Source organism: Dasypus novemcinctus, chromosome X (genome assembly GCF_030445035.2).
Source record: "Dasypus novemcinctus isolate mDasNov1 chromosome X, mDasNov1.1.hap2, whole genome shotgun sequence".
Taxonomy (NCBI): domain Eukaryota; kingdom Metazoa; phylum Chordata; class Mammalia; order Cingulata; family Dasypodidae; genus Dasypus; species Dasypus novemcinctus.
This window is the reverse complement of record NC_080704.1, coordinates 109,448,842-109,466,339: the sequence shown is the minus strand read 5'-3', so window position 1 is coordinate 109,466,339 and position 17,498 is coordinate 109,448,842. Positions and strand designations below refer to the sequence as shown.

The following is a 17,498-nucleotide window of genomic DNA, read 5'->3' as shown; positions in this document are numbered from 1 at the left end:
CACGCTTACAGACAACCCCCATCCATCCTTCTACGCATGGTGCCTCAGTGCACACGGACCTGTCACTGATTCCGACCCTTGCCAATCCCTGGGACCACAAGTGGCATCACCTCCCTACTGTTGGAGTTTGCAGTTCTCTAGTTACCAGGGAGGGTCTACACCCCAAGTCACTCATAGAACTGGAACTTTTCTGCTTCTCCTCTGTTCCCTGGTCATCTATCTGCTCCTTCCACCCCTCCCTGCACAGCCACCATCCTCCACCATGTACCTTGCCTTTTTTTTTTTCCTCATAAATTCTCTTCACAGTTTTTATTTAAATAAGAAATGCAATAAAGCTATTTTCGTTTTGAGATAGAACCTATTTTAAAAAAAATATTATTATTTATTTATTTCTCTCCCCTTCCCCCCCAGTTGTCTGATCTCTTTGTCTATTTGCTGCGTGTTCTTCTTTGTCTGCTTTTGTTGTTGTCAGCGGCACAGGAATCTGTGTCTCTTTTTGTTGTGTCATCTTGTTGTGTCAGTTCTCCATGTGTGCAGCACCATTCCTGGGCAGGCTGCACTTTCTTTCATGCTAGGCGGCTCTCCTTATGGGGTGCACTCCCCTACACGGGGACACCCCTGTGTGGCAAGGCACTCCTTGCGTGCATCAACACTGCACATGGGCCAGCTCCACACGGGTCAAGGAGGCCCGGGGTTTGAACCGCGGACCTCCCATGTGTTAGACGGATGCCCTAACCACTGGGCCACGTCCGCTTCCCGAGAACCTCTTTTTAAAAGGCTTTTATTTAACATTCCACTAGCTCCAGATTCCACTTTAGCATTATTCCTTTTGTATTTCTTTGGTCATTGGTTGTTGTTAATTTTACGTTAAAAACTTTAGAAGGAAGCAAGGGATTTGAAAGGCAGTTCATGCTCCTAGGAAGAGATAACTTATCATTAACATTGTAACCATAATTCACTTCTGTGTTCCGCTACCTGAAGGTAGTATGGAGATCAGGAAGGAGAGACATCTTAATAGAGAATTGTTGTCACAGTCAATGAGTAAGTATTAAAGTAAAGAAAGATTTTGCTGCCTCACCAAATAATCAGTCAGCTGCATATTGGTCTGGTTGGTCCCCAAAATGTATATAACACACACACACACACACCAGTCCAGATAGATGCATTATTTTTTTTATTAACAGTTCAGGCTTTGGCCCTGAGTCTTACACTGCTGCACTGAGCTGGATAATACAACTGCTCTAAAAGAATAGGTATTCAATATTGGTTCATTCCCACATTAAAAACATTTATTAACTACACGGTAATAATAGCTGTACATCATAGTAACACACATGACTCTCCAAAACTACCTTTATGAAATACTTGCTAAGTACCAGGTGCCTTGAATGTATTTGTAACTTTAATCCTCCTAAAGGCCCTTTGGGGTTAGGTTCTGCTCTTGTCCAATTTTACAGGTAAACTTGGGTATGTAATTTAAATAACTTGCCCCAAATCACACAACTAGAAACATTAGAGCTGAGTTTGAATCCAGATTTGTTTGACACCACCACTTATTGTCATAGCCAGTGTATTAGTCAGCCAAAGGGGTGCTGATGCAAAATACCAGAAATCTGTTGGCTTTTATGAAGGGTATTTATTTGGGGTAGAAGCTTACAGTTACAGGCCATAAAGCATAAGTTACTTTCCTCACCAAAGTCTGTTACCACGTATTGGAGCAAGATGGATGCCAACGTTCAGCCTTCCTCTTCCTCTTAAGGCTCCATGGTCTCTGCTTCTTCCAATATCGGCTGTAGGCTGGGATAAGTCTTGTTTCCCTCCAAGGCCTCATTTCTCTTTGGGGTCAGCTGCTTTATTCTCTCTACAAGGTCAGCTGTAGACTCTCAGGGTCTCAAGGCTTTGTCTCTTTCACTAGGGCTCAATTCTCTCCAGGCTCAGCTGCTCTGCTTGCTCCACAAGGCTAACTGTGAACCATCAGGTGAATAGCTATCTCTCTTTCTGGGGTCTCTATCATGTCTGTGGAGCTGTCTCTATTCCTCTGTGTTCTTCTCCTGTGTATTTATTTCCCCAGGCTCTAGCTCAAAACTCCAACATCCCTTCTCTGCGGTGCAGTTTCTTGGGGTGGGGATTCAACCTTCTACTGACTGTAGCCCAGTCAAAGCCCCCAATCATTATTTAATCAAGTAAAAGTGAATCCTCTGAATCCAATATAATCTTATATGCCCAGAGGAACAAATAAGTTCACAAACATAATCCAATATCTATTTTTTAAAATTCATAAAGAATATCAAACTGCTAAAGCTGGTAAGCTATATTGTAGACTCTTGGAAATATTGGTATCCTTTAGGGTTCTTTCATAGACTTTTTTCCTTCTCTTTCTAATCCACAAACCATATTGGTTCCCTTTTGCTACTGTATCAAATTATCACAAAATCTGGATTTAAAAAAAACAGAAATTTATTCTCTTAAAGTTCTGGAGGCCAGGCTTCAGCAGGGCTTGTCCCTTCTGGAGACTCCTTGAGAAAATTTGTTCCTTGCCTCTTCCAGCTTCTGCTGGCTACTGACATGTGACCATATCTCTTTAATTTGTTTCCCAGGTCACAATGCCTTTTCTTTTTCTGAAGTCCAATAACTTTCTGCCTCCCTCTAAGGACACTTGCTGTTACATTTAGGGCCCTCTGAATAATCCAGGATAACCTCACCATCTCAAGATCCTTAACTTACTTCTGCAAAGTCACTTTTGCCATATAAAGTACACAAGTTCCAGGGATTAGGATGTGGATATCTTTGGGGGCCATTATTCAGCCTCCCACAAGGATTAAATGATCTTAGGATGTTCACTATCACCTAAGCACTAATTTCCAAATCTGTTGACTCCAGCATATATCTCTCTTTGTGAACCCCACACTCTTTTATCCAACTTACTTTTTTTTTTCCACCTAAATGTACCATCTTGGACTACATATATGCTCTTTCTCAGTTCTTCTCTTCCCACACAAAAAAATTCTCTCTGAGGTATCTAAATTAATACCACCAGAAATCATCCGGGTCCTCTAGACATACTTTCTTTCATATTGTTTACATTCTATCAGTCACAAAATCCTTCTCTTAAAAAATTGAAACAACCTCTCTTCTGGGATCCCTACACCAAGTATTGTACTTATCCATAAAAGGTTGATTCCTGAATACCTCATGGGAAGATGTCACATTCAGCCATTTTATCCTCAAAGGAGTCCTATAAAGTGGGTATGTCTTGGGGAAATCCTCTTTCTGCAAAAGCCACTGAATTCTCCAAATAATGAGGAACTGACTTGTACAGAACATTTTCACATATTCTCATATCAACTTTTAGCTGTTATTGGAGATGAACTCCATTTGTGGAATATTTAGGAGATAAAAGGAAAATGTGACCCCTGGGAGCAACTTTATTTCCTGAGACAATACTATATTATAGCCTTAATATATTTCTAGTCTGAATCTAGTTTCACCTTTGGCACCTGTGTTAATACAGATTTGCTTACTCTTAGTCTGAGTTGTTTGCTCTATTCCAATCTTGCCTAGATCCTTATACCACCTGTTATTCCATTCTTACCATTCCTAAGTTTCCTTCCACTCACTCTTTGAACACTTGCTCTGGGGCTCCTGACCACTATTTTCACCCCAAACTGGATGGTGGTTGAATGAGGCAGGTCCATTCTTGTTTTGGATAAACTCTTTGCTGGCTTTCCACATCAAGTACTGATTCAACAAATTGGACTTTTCTTACTAAACTATATTCTCCTTTCTGTTTTAACTTCCGAAGTCTGTTCCCAGTTCACATTGGATACTTAGTATTATCAAGCTTTCAAACTATTTGTTCACTAACAGTCTTAGTTTCTTCCCATAGAAACCTGATCACTTCCATGGTGTATAAATGTTGCTGTTCGAACTCCCACAAAAAAATCTTGGTGATATGTGGTGATATGTCCCAACAAGTAGGACTATGGAATGGCTTCTTAAACCATTTCCAGAAGCAGAGTTTAGGTTGCTGTCCCTGTCATTGTGTTTCTCTGAAGATGTTTGTGTAACCTAGCACCTTGTATATGCGTATCACCAAATTTGTCAACCTTGATGTTAGGTTCTCACTCAGCCAACTTTTCTTCTGGAAAAAAAATTTCAAGAGTGTAAATATGAATATAAGCATTGCGAAGGCAGGAATTTTGCTTTGTTCATTGCTGTCTCAGGATTTAGCCAAGTGTCAGAGTATTTAGCAGGAGATTAATAAATGTTGGGATAAAAAAGACGCACATCTTTGGAAATCATCTATATCAGTTATTGTCAAAGGCATAATGGATAGTATAGGTACGTCTTATATTTGAAACCTCATATAATTGGTCTACTTCCTGGGTTACTATGATCCCTTTTGATCAATTACAAGACTTCTAAAATAAGCAAATGGCTATTTTAAGATAGGATTTTCTGACTCTAAAGCCTATGTCTTCCCTGCTTTTTAATACTGCCTCTACTTTACATGGTAAGCCTCCAGGATTCTGGGACAGATTGGATAAAAGTGATGAATATGTATCTACTCATGCCCATATGTTAGAAAATATATTAATTATGGTCCAAGTGGACAATTCCGGCAGGAACTTGAATATAGAGTTTCAGGAGAGAAATCTTGGATGGATAAGTAGATTTTGGCTAGCATTGTTTGACACACAGCAGGTATCCAATAAATGTGTGGTCAAAGAGTTAACACATGAAATGTAATTTTGAGAGTCTCTAGCAAATGCATGAGGGTATAGTCTTCCTGTATTTTTTATACCTGTGAACCTTTAAAACTGAATTAGGAACCAGAGTTTCATAATGAAAGTAATGTTTATTACTATTTTATTTTTCCAAAATCATTATCTCTTTATTGGAGAATATTTAGAAAGTAGATATGAGGTGCCATCTTGTGACCAAAGAGAGAACTACAGCATGAAATTGGCTGGCAATGGAGAGTGACGAGATCATAGAAAGCTTCTCAGCCAGGACCCACACAGGTCCAACACTTTTACCAGGTACTTCTCAGTAGTACGAGGAAACGGAAGAGCCAAGAGTCTGTGTCTCAGCTACAGAGAAAGGAGAAATGGAATTACTCTGTTTTAACCTATATATTTTTCTAATTACAAGAGCTACACACACTCACTGAAAAAAATTAAAACTAGAAATAGAGAAGGATAAATATGAAGCTCCAAATTACCCATAATAACATTATCTAGGAATATTCATTTTGAATATGTTGATACTTATCCTTAAGCTTATGTATGTGTGTGTGAGTATTTTGCAACTGATTTTTTGATGAAACAGTGTATCAGGAATAGAATTCGATGCCAATGTTATCTTTTTATATCATAATTTGTAATTCATGACACTAAGACTTTCCCCATGATTTCAAATTTTCTGGCAGGAAACTAAATAAAATGGAAATGTGGACAGGATGTTTTCTTATCCTACATTACAGAAATTGCATCAGAATGCATATCAAATGTAAATATATATATATATAATTCGCTTATTGCTTATAATACGAAGTGAATGACATTTATTCTATTTAATTTGTGTAGAAGTTACCTTTCTTTAATACAAGGGAGAAACTTGGATGAAAGAAATGCAAATAGGATTTGGCTTTAGGAGAGTGGTGTGGGGCCAAGGAAGCTCACATTTTTGAGTTCTTATTTGTGTATTCTCTCAACATCTCGCGATGATGATGATGATGATGATGGCAATGATAATGATGATGGTGGCTCTAATATTCTCTGAAGGCCTATTATACGCCAGGCATTTCATAGAGTTTTCTGCACTTACTTCCCACAACAGTTTAAGTTATATATGGTTATACTCATTTTATAGGTGAACAAACCAATCTGATTTCACACTTTGTTTACACAGACCTTTTCCATTATACCAGGCCAACTCTTAGATGATGGGTTTCCAGGGCTTGGCAAATGATTGTTTCAAACCTGTGTATTACGTGGCCTGTGCCCAACAGGAATCCATGAGTATTCACTCAGCAAGACCCCTTGATAATGATGATGGTGGTGATGATTATGATATCAGCAATGATGATAGCGGTAGTGGTGATTGAGAGGAAACATTCTCTTTGAACTAAGATACTTATGTCTAGGGAGCACATGGATGGACTGGTCACCAAGAGAGTAGGTGAGTGAGGCCAGCCCACCTTCTCCAGGACAACCTCACCATCAGCCTATCTGGGTCTGGTACCTACTACCTGAGCTCCATCCCTCTAGTGCTGGAGAATGGAGTTACCCTCTTTTGAAAAACTGGCACAGTGAGTCCCTGGAGCCAAATCTCACTCCAGTCAGAATTCCAGCCAAAGAGCATCCATCAGTGTGTCATAACCTTTAATGATTTGGAGACATGAAGCACTCCAAAAATAATATCCCAGTGAAAACAAAAAGCCAAGGTCACAGGGCTGGTTCACCATTTAGCGAGCTGATTACGACAGAACTTTTAATCTATTTCTAATAAACTTTACTCATATTGAAAGGAGGGAATGCATAGTTTTATAGGGTATTCAGCTAAAAAATGCATCTTGTATTATATTCCCTCTCTAGGATCTTACTATTGTTGAAAAGAAGCTTTAAGATTTTATGTATAAATCTGTCTTTTCCTTTAGAAGATACTTTAAAAAATGATTTTATTGGCCTTCTACTTCCTGAAATTCAATAAACATTCACCAATATTTTCTAATTTTTTTTGGTTCATATTTTAATGGAAAGCATGCTGTATATTCCAGAGGTCTTCATGCTTTAGTATGTATCATAAGCAACTAGAGGAACTTTTTAACTATACTATTTTTCCAGCCCATCTACATAAAGTGTAATAGTGGGTCTTAGATGGAGCCCAGAAATTAGGATTTTAAAGATACTCTCCAGGTGATTTTGATGCAGCTGATTATGCAAGATATTTGATAAAACATTTGATAAAACAATTAACTAGAGGAATGAAAAGATTTGTGGATTATTCAGTCGGTAATAGAATTTGGACAAAACCTTCTAGCTCATTAGTAATCAATAAAAAAATCCCAAATATTAAAACACTATGTATTAAACACCTACAAGTATGTGGGGATAACAGGAGGAAAAAGATAGTCATTGTTCTTTCTATAGGGGAAATATATCGGGTGGCCATTCTACATCAAGTACATTTACAATGTACTTAGGGCCTTAGCAAGCACCCCTCTCCAATTATTAAAGGATGGAATGAGATGGGGGAGCAGGGAAGATGGAGAAGGGGACTGTTCGCTGTTTTACACTGTGCAATTTACACAAGCATCCCAAGTCTTCTGAACCAGTATGTCAGGGCTGTCAGGAGCCTTCAGGGTTAAACAAGTCAAAACCTTATTCCTTAGACCCAGGGCAGCATCTCTGGCTACAGTATGATGGCTTTCACCCAAATTTGTACCTCATCCAACTCCCAAATGGACTCATCGCTTCTGAGTCCTACGGAGAGTTTGAGTCCTATGATTACAAACATTAAGGGCCATTTGCTAAGTAGTCTGTTAGGACATTGTGGCCCAAGCAACCCTGAAGCAGTACCCATCTTTGTTAAGTGTTACTATAAGGCAGAGAGAGCTTTTACAAGACAGGATGGGGGGTTCAGCCCACTGGAGACTCCAGGGAACTAAGTGGGGTTCTGGCACAAGAGGACTCCAGTGCATCAGCAGCAGTGGAGAACAGAGAGCAAAGGACCCAGAAGAGGCAGCAGCACAAAGCAGGCATGGTGGGGCTCAACAGCAGGGGAATGGCATGCAACCCCCACTTTTTAGCCTACTGGAAATTTCCTGAGCACAGCTTGAGTTATACCAGGGCCCTTCCTCAAATAATTAATGGTTCTATAGTAGGTTGTGGTCTTGTAATGCAGAGGTGGAAACAAGAGCCCACAAAGCACAGCTCAGTTTCTACCTCATTTCATTCCTTCAGCAACCCTGTGAAGCAAATATTTCCCCCATAAAAAGACTGAGTCTAAAATGAGCGTTATCTGTAATTGCCAATTTTATTCCTCTGGCTAAGAGATCCAGAGGTAAAGTGAGGTTTACATTTCTTTGCTTATAGTTCTTTCATCAAGAGTTTAAGTGCCCTCATTAACCCTTATACGCTGGTTGCAAACTATTTAATTGACTTACTTATAAAAAAAATCCTTAATTCTTTGTACGTGTGACACAAGTAATGTGTTCAACAAAAATACACATAAGAAAAAAAAACCCCGAACCAAAATCTCACACCATTCAGAAATAAACAGACAAGTTATTGATATATGTATGTACATACACACATACAAACAGATAGTTTGGAATTTTATCCTACATATGTGAGCTGATACTTAATATACTGTTTTGTAACTTATGTTTTATTTTACAATATGGAATAAACATCTTTTCATGCATATGTGTGGAAACTACCCAATTGAAAAATAGACTTGGAGAATGGGTCAAAATACAAAATCCAACAAGATGTTGGTAAGAAGCAAACTACCTAAAACAAAGTATTGCCAGATGATTCAAAGTAAAACATAGGTCAAAGATATATAAGAAAGTGTTAACAAAAAGAAAGCAGGTGCCAGAATTTAATATGAGACAAAAAATAACTCAAGGCCTAAAGCATACAGGATAAGGACGGCTGCGGGAATGTCTTTGCTTCCAATGCATCATCACAAACTTGTTTCTTACTCTTCTTATCTCTTCCCTAAGCCTTTCCAACTCATCTACTCCTCTAATCATTTCTTCAGGGTCCAAATGCCTAACAGGAGTATCCTCTTTAAACTCATGGTCAGGTTGAACTAGCGCTCCTCTAAGGTTGCCCTCTGCTTCCTGGTTTACACCTTCTCTGTGACGGTGAGGATTTCCTTCTGCCTCTGGTGGTGCATCTTCCAAAGGGTGGTCTTCCTCAGCCTTTGACATGTTCTGTGGCTTTCCTTCATTTTCTTCGCAAAAATTTTGCATGTTGAGTATTTTTTTTCTATTTTTTCTTTTTTGAATAAATTAATCCTAGAAAACAAGGAAACAAAACGACTGGGTGCCTGCCAAACAGAGCAGGAGCCAGGATAAGGGTTCCCCTATCGACTGGCCTTTGCCGATTCAGGTTCGCGATTGTAGGAAGCTTTCCAACCAGAGGTTAGAACTCCCCTCAGGCTCAGAACTCCCCTGACTCCACCCCCTCCCTCCCCGCTCCAGCTCCATCTTCTCTCCTCCGGCTTCAGCCGACCATTTTCCCAGCAGGCCCTGCTACAGGCCTCTCCAAGCACTGAAATGGGAGCAGCGCAGAAGCAATTAACCCCTCCCTCGCCTCGTATCTCCACCACTCCCGCCCTTTCGGGTTTTCCCAGGCCAACACAACCTCCAGTGTCTTACCTGAGTGGGCTGTTCTAGTCTCTGGCCTCCCCTTCCATGTATCTTCAGCCTTACCCCCACACACACCCCCCCGCGCCCCCCCCGTCCCCCTCGGCGCTGCAGGCTCTGCACAGGCCTCTGGCGCTTAATCCAGATGGGGAGAGGCTGTGGCGACCCCCGAATATGCTTCGGTGACATCCACACTCACACCCCATTCCAGGGGAACTGTGGCAATTGCACACTTACACTGACCTGCAGGGATCCAGGGGATTTTCCTCCCTCTTCCCTCACCTCGATTTGTGCCGCGCTCAAAAGACCAAGAGTCCTGCAGACGGACAGGAGCGCTTGGTGAACAGGCTGTTACCTGGATCACGGGTCCCTTTCACGTTTCTAGGCCCTGTTTGTCTAAAGTTTCCCACGTCCTCATCCTTTCACTCACTCACTCACTCTTATGGCAACCCCGCCCTCCCCCCAGTGTCCACCCACCATTTCCCTGCTAGCAGGGAGTGGGCGAAGCAAGTTATTTCCAAATTGTTTCTACGTCTCTCTCGCGGGACCCTCAAATGGCTACTCTTCCCCCTCTCCACCTCCCTCTCCCCGGCCAAACAACCCCAAATTTCCCAACAAAATGGGAGTTTGGCGACCAGTCGTGTACAGAAAGCAGTTTCGGTCCAGCTTGCTTTCTGTTCCCTGTCACTTCGACCCCAGGTTTCCCCAGGCAGCGCCCACCTTCATACTCACCTGAGGAGATCCGGGACACTCTCTTTTCTCCAGAAATAAGAGAGCTGCTACAGGGAAACAGGCCCTGGACTGTAAGGACTTCTGCACACGTCGACTCCTGGTCACGTGATGCCGCGTCATTAAGGAGCTCGGGTCCTCAGTTACCCCTCCCACAAACATTGCAGCCCGCCTCCTGCCCACCGCTTAATACTGTCAGTCTTTTTTGTATTTGCCAATGAGAGACAATAAAGACAATAAAATTGAGTAAAATTGGTATCTTCTCCCAGAAATTTATTTGTCTTTCTCAGATTACCAGGGGAGCTCAGCCTTTTGGAGAAATCGACCATTTCTCCTTTTGGAGAATCACCTCTTCTCTCTTGCTCCCAATACCTGCCCCTACCCCCTCCACTCCCACCCCACACCAAAACCCTGCAGTCCACCATTTTTCCTGTAGTCCTAGCCAGCATTTAAAAGGGCGAGAGTTAAGAAGTTTAGGGAGAGGATGGAAAGAAATCTAGGAATGAGAGTGAGGGATTTTTTTTTCTTTTCTAGTCCTTTATTTTTCTGTTTTCTGTTGTGAACAATCAGCATACTTTAAAAAAATAAATGATATGAAAAAGGCATGCTTCAGGCAATATTAACACAATATGGAGGGCAAATTAGTTATGTCAATTTATAACACTGGAAAAGATTTTTAACAGCTAAAAATTAAATGTCAGTATTCACAACATACCGATGAGTCAGGAAAAAAAAAAAACCTTTAAAAATTGACCACCAAATTAATCTGTGGAAAGAGACCTGTTTTTTTCTTCTTAGCAATTTTATGTAAGTAATTCACTACTTTCTTTCTGCTAAACTCAAGTTTTCAAGGGTTAGATGTCTGACCTTTTATGGCTGCTGGATGACTTCCACTCTGGTTTCAAATGGAAGCTTGAGAGACTGTACGGAATAAAAAGCATAACCTTGCAAAATATCTAACAAGTCACTCCTGCCCCTGCTTCTGTGGATCGGCTTGTGAGGGCATGGTCTTGCAGGAGAATATCAAATAAATAACTCCTGCCCCTGTTTTTTCTGTAAATCAGCCTGTGAAAACATGGCCTAGTAGAAAGATATCAAACGAGTGATATAACCCCCCCACCCCCCCCCACCCCCGCTTCTGTAAATCAGCCCGCAACCTTGCAACTGCATTCTGCTTCTCTAACCCCAGTGCTTGCAAAATTTTGCCTGGCAACGCGTTAGCCAATGAACAAAAGTTATGCTGATCCCACCTGAAATCCTATATAAACCTATGAAAACTGAAAAACAGGGCTCAGAATTTGGAGATTGACTCTCCTCTGGGCCCGCGTGTAATAAAACTGTTCATCCACCTTTCTGGAGTGCTGGTTGTGAGTTTCTATGGTTCAGTACTCCTGGCTTTGCTGTAACAAAACCTCATTCCCTCATGTTCTCTGTTGGATCCAGGTCCTTGCTAATCAGATGAGTCCATAGAAAAGCCAGGTTTCCAATGAGCAAATTTGCAGGGGATGACTCAAAAAAAGATGTTTGTTGGAAAATAGTTCTCATACACTCTTGAAATACCCAAAAAGGAAAGAATTCACTGTATCTCACAATATGGTATGCGGCTTAGCAGGTGAAATTTTCATTCATTCAAAGCACTGTTAAAATAATCTATCATTCACTCTGTTCCATTAAAAGAGGAACTATCAACATGCATAATTGTAATGAACAGGAAGCAGAGAGAATATCATTGTTGTGAGAAAAAATTAAAGAGAAACTGATATCAGGCAACCCACAATCCGTTGGTACTTGGATGTGGGGATAGTGCCTAGAATGGTGCCAGCTGGAGAGTCAGGGGAAGGAGGCAGAGAAGGTCTCTTGTCTAGTGTGGACATAGCAGGAGGCCTTAGCCAACAATAGAGCCCACCATAGGGAAGGAAGCGTTGGAAAAAATAAATACTTTTTTTCTGACTTAATGTTTGCAATTTATATTTAGGTATAAAGAATTTATCCTAAAGTTGTGGGATAATTTTTTATTATATGATGGATAGGTTTTAATATAAATATAGCTAGAAAATTATAAAGATTTAATCAATAACCAGATTTAATCAATAGCGGAGAGCAACTCCTCTTTTTATTAAATTTTCATTATCATTTCTTTATTATTTTTAGGGTATTCTTTTTCATTTAGCAAAAAGAATAGCAGTGATATTGTATACTGGTTGAAAATGAAGAGCTCTTCTAAAAATCCTATGAAAACTGTAACAAATGTTTCACTACAATACGAAGTGTTGGTGGAGGGATGATTTATGAGAGCCCTGTATGATGCTATGTGTGTTTATTTTGTAAGTTCACAATCTTTACTATACCCTTATTGTTTATGCATGTTCATGTATGAATGATATACTTCAATAAATTATATTTTAAAAAATCCTATGAAAAGAAATTTTGATTATTGCTGAATATGTTGCCTTTTCTGCAAAATGTAAAAGAAGCCAGATAACAGACTTAATCTTGGAGAAGGTTCACTTATCTTTGAACAGGTGATTTGCTAGGTCCCAGATATTCCTTCAGAGAAGCCCGTCTCTATAATTAATTGAATATTAAGAAAACCAATAATTAGTAACAGAACAGGAATGTGAACAGGACATCCAGTATGGGTGCTTACTCCATGGTTACTAAAATGAAGTTCACAGAAGAAATTGAGGGTTGTCAGGGACCCACAGCATTCTGCTGCCATGACTCTCTTTCCCTATAGCCTGAGGATCAGTTGTTTAGTTAGATTATGGAAATAAAACTGAAAGGAATCTAAGGCGGAGATAAAAAATGAAAGGGATATTTCAATGCATTTTTGGTGAAGTCATCTGGTTTCCACCACTGAGGAAATTGCAGTGCTTTCTTCCTTCAGGCCTCAAAGCTTTCTTGGATTCCTCTCCTCCAAAGTCTTGTTTCTATATCCAGCATTCTGTCAGATTTCTTTTCCAAAGTAAAGAGGGAATTTGTTCTGATCTTCAATAATATGGGCAAACCCTCCTAGGAGGTCAAAATCCACACAGGAGTAAGGTAAGCCTCTGGGTTCAGACTTTTGATATCTTTTGAAAACAGATCAATCAATTACTTGTTCATGGATCCTTCTTCATCAGATTCCATTATAACTTTCTTAAAATAGATAGGAGCCACTTCTCCCACTTCCTTTGGAACAAGAATGCATTCATAAACCATATGATACTATTTCTTCATGCCCATGTTAGTTTCCAAAAAGATGCAGTCCAATCCTTTATTTTCAAGCTTATCTATTATCTTTTTCATCATCGATAAACTTAACTTTATTGATATTGTTTACAATATCTGTTGGATCATGTCTATCCCTTGAACTTTTATTATAATTTACTAAATTTGATTTTCTACTTTCTTTACTATTTTGTGCTTTATCTGAATATGTTGGTTTCCTCCAATGTTCTTGTCTATAATCTTTTTTGGGGGGATGCAGTTTTTCAGCTTCTTCTAATTTCAGTTGGAATATTTCCATTGACCCATATCTTTCAGCTACAATGTCCTCCAAATTTCCATTTTGTTTCTCAGCTTGCTCCTTTATTCTTTGATATGACTTCTTTAGCCAGCTTAATCCACCTGTCTTCTACTACTGAAACTTTCATAATTGATGATGCATTACAATCTTCTGGTGGAAGACCTTCCCACCTTCCTTCTGGTATGGTTTCAATTCTCTTTCCAACAGTCTGGACTGCTCAACTGCTTGGATTTTCTCCTGCTCCATTTTCCTTAGAGTTTCTTTTTTTAGCATTGAGTGATGATAATGATACACTTTTAGCAGACATAAAATGAACAGTCATCCACTCATCCCTCTGACTAACTTGGTTGTCTTCTTCTTTTTCTGACATTTCGTCATTCCCTTTCCAGACCTTTTCTTTGCTGGGAGTCTGAGATGGAACAGCCTCAACCCACTCATATTCAGGGCTTGATGAACTATCAGCTGACTCATTTTCATATTTCTGTTTCTTGCTCTTTTTCTTTACTTTTTTGGGAATGCTTGTCTTTTTTCTTCCTTTTCTTCACCGAGTGTTCCTGTGAGAATTGTTCAGTTTGCTCATTCACATCAGGTAGCATCCATATATCTTCACTCTGAAGTTGCTTAAGTTCTTTACACATTTCTTCCTTTTCAAAATTGGCTTTAGTCTGGTGCCAATCTGCTGCCCTGGCAATCCAAGTCTGCTCTTTATGCTCTTCAATATTCCTCTCACTTTCCAATCTACCTCTGGTATCCATCACAGTTGTTGTCCAATTCTGTTCTTTTTTTTAAAAAAAAATGATCGTGCAATGAACCTGGCAGGCATTTTTGGTGTAAAGTTCTATGAAGTTTGGCAAATGTTTAAATTTGTATAACCACATCACAAATAGTAAACAATTTAATAACTACAAAAAAAAACACTTCCTAGTGGACATCTTACTCCTTTCCCTCTGTCAACCACTGATTAATCCTCTATTACTATAGCTTTATCTTTTTGAGAAAGTTACATAAATGAAGTTATACAGTATGTAATGTTTTGAGACAAGCTTCTTTCACTCACCATAATGCCCTCGAGAGCATCCAAGATGTTGCATTATCAATAGTTCATTCTTTTCTTTTTTCCCAGTATATAGATATGTCACAGTTTCTTTATCCATTAACCTCCTGAAGAACATTTGGGTTATTCCCAGGTTTTAGCAATTTTGAAAAGAGATGCTATAAACATTCATATATAGATGTGGGCACTTATTGCTTCACATCTGGACTATTTTCTCTGGCCTCCCTGCCTCCAGAGTTTCCTGGTCCTCCCTCTAACACACCTTGCAGACTACTGTAAAATTAAACTTCACTCTTTTTTGCTTTCAACTTCTCATTCTCCTACTTGTAGGTCCTAGATGGCAAACCCACAACCCACAGAACAATTTTTTACATTTATCATCCTGATATTTAATGTTCATCAGAATCAAGCCCCAAGACACATGTTCCCAGCTTTGTCATCCGCTTGGCCTCTGCTCCATCCAAATGGAACCCTGAGTCACTGTGACTCAAATATGCTTTCCTCTTCTCTCTCTGTCCTTTTGTGCCATTTTCTTCCTGCCAACTGCCCTCTTCTTGCTCCTAGATCCTGATCTTGTTCATTCGTAGAGATGCAGACCTCATCACTGAGCCTTTGAAGCCATCTCAGCTGAAAATGATCTCTCCCTTCTTTATCGCTGCTGTACATGAAGTCTGCATCCCTCATATGGCCTTTAGCAAAGTTGCCTTGTATTGTTCCCCTTGTGTGTGTGGAGGGTGGAGGTGGGAGGAGTGTGTCATCTCATTAGGAAGATGGTCAGATGCTCGGCGGCTATTTGGTGGTTAACCCACAGCTGAAACTTCTTTCTGTCTGCACAAAAATTGGAGAAGTTTCATTGTTCCCTCGGTTGCTTATTCTACTTACATGCAATCAGAGCCACTCGAAAACCATTTTTTAAAATATAATTTTTACTTATTTATTTTATTTTTAATATTTTTTATTAAATTTTCTTTTTAAAAAGATACGTAAATCACAAAAAATGTTACATTAAAAAATGTAAGAGGTTCCAATATATCCTCAACCCCCACCCCACTCCTCCCACATCATCAACCTCTTTCACCATTGTGGCACATTCATTGCATTTGGTAAATACATTTTGGAGCACTGCTGCACCACATGGATAGGGGTTTACATTGTAGTTTGCATTCTCCCCCAGTCCACCCAGTGGGCCATGGGAGGACATACAATGTCCAGTAACTGTCCCTGTGGTATCACCCAGGACAACTCCAAGTCCTAAAAATGCCCCCACATCTCATCTCTACTATCCTCTCCCTGCCCTCAGCAACTACCTTGGCCACTTTCTCCAAATCAATGCTACGGTTTCTTCCATTACTAGTCACAATAGTTCTATAGTAGAATACCAGTAAGTTCAGTCTAATCTATATTTATATTTTATTCTTCCATTGTGGGCCCTGGGTTGGTGATGTCTGCTCCACCTCTATATCGAGAGAGGGCTTAGTACTATTTATTTATTTTTAAAAGATACGGAGATCACACAAAATGTAACATTAAAAAATATAGGAGGTTCCCAAATGCCCCACTCCCCTCAACCCCCTTTTGCCACATCAACAACTTTTTTCATTAGTGTGGTACATTCATTGCATTTGGTGAATACATTTTGGAGTATTGCTACACAACATGGATTATAGTTTACATTGTAGTTTACACTCTCCCCCAGTCCATTCAGTGGGTTTTGGGAGGATGTACAATGTCCTGCATCTGTCTCTGCAATATCATTCAGAACAACTACAAGTCCCAAAAATGTTCCTATATCACACCTCTTCTTCCCTCTCCCTGCCCTCAGCAACTCTCATGGCCACTGTCTCTGCATGAATGTTACAGTTTCTTCCACTGCTGGAGTCGTAATAGTTCTATAGTAGAATACCAGTATGTCGACTCTAATCTGTATTTTATTCCTCCATCCTGTGAACCTTGGGATGGTGATGCCCACTCCACTTCTATATTGAGAGGGGGCTTAGATGCCACATGATTGGTGGATGGGACTCTTGTGCCTGTAGCTATAGACTCTCTTCTAACACCATTTTTACTAGAGTTATTGGCAGAGGGTATTGACCTCAATTTGGTTATGAGGTTGGTCACTTCATGATCAAGTGATATTTTCTTAAATATGCACTAGAAAGAGATCAACCAACTCACCAGTGCACACATGGCAAAGGACCAGACAATACAGGCCTTCACCCTCATTCTTCTTCCTGGGCTATTTCACTGTGTCAATGTGTAATAATACTCAGTTACCTTTGAAATTAAGTTAGTCACAGCAGATTATAAATATAAGTGCATTTTTAAGATAATAAGATCATATTTAAGGTAAAAACTCTTTGCTTAAAAAGAAAGAAAACTGCACACTTTCATTTTAGCAATAAGGACATGAGTTCTGGGTCGTAACACCCTAGGCCTCTGAGATAATCTATGTCCTGGTTTTGTGCCCCAAGAGTGCACTAGGGATAGCTCCAAAGCCCAGAGTCTTCCAGGTGATGTGAGGGCAGGAAAAAGGGGGCAGCATTTTGCCATTCAGGAACATCCAGAAAGCTCTTATACAAGACTAGGATATCCAGAATAGTGTTTTCTCTGTTCCCTTTTTAAGTCACTTTTCATAGTCTGGTGTTCTGAGGCTCTATATTCAATAACTCCTGATGCATATTTCTTCATTTCTCTTTCAGAGCACATCCTTTAGGAGAGCTAGAGTTTTGACCATTCCTCCTTAACACTCCTCCAGTACCCTCAGCAAGCTCAAAAATATTACTCCCAGTATGGCAAAATCTGTTCCAGATCCAAAGGTCGGACAT

At 39.9% G+C, this 17,498-nt stretch overlaps 1 non-coding gene and 1 pseudogene across 1 annotated transcript; both read right to left on the bottom strand.

Moving 5' to 3' along the window:
- Positions 1 to 8,015: 8,015 nt before the first annotated feature.
- On the bottom strand, positions 8,016 to 10,234 carry LOC101416358 (uncharacterized). The gene is made up of 3 exons (XR_009184308.2): positions 10,115 to 10,234; positions 9,626 to 9,698; positions 8,016 to 9,031 (listed from the first exon to the last, which is right to left on the bottom strand). It is a non-coding gene; the product is annotated as an uncharacterized protein (transcript).
- Positions 10,235 to 13,379: 3,145 nt separating this feature from the next.
- On the bottom strand, positions 13,380 to 14,374 carry LOC101419869 (CWF19-like protein 2 pseudogene; annotated as a pseudogene).
- Positions 14,375 to 17,498: the final 3,124 nt, after the last annotated feature.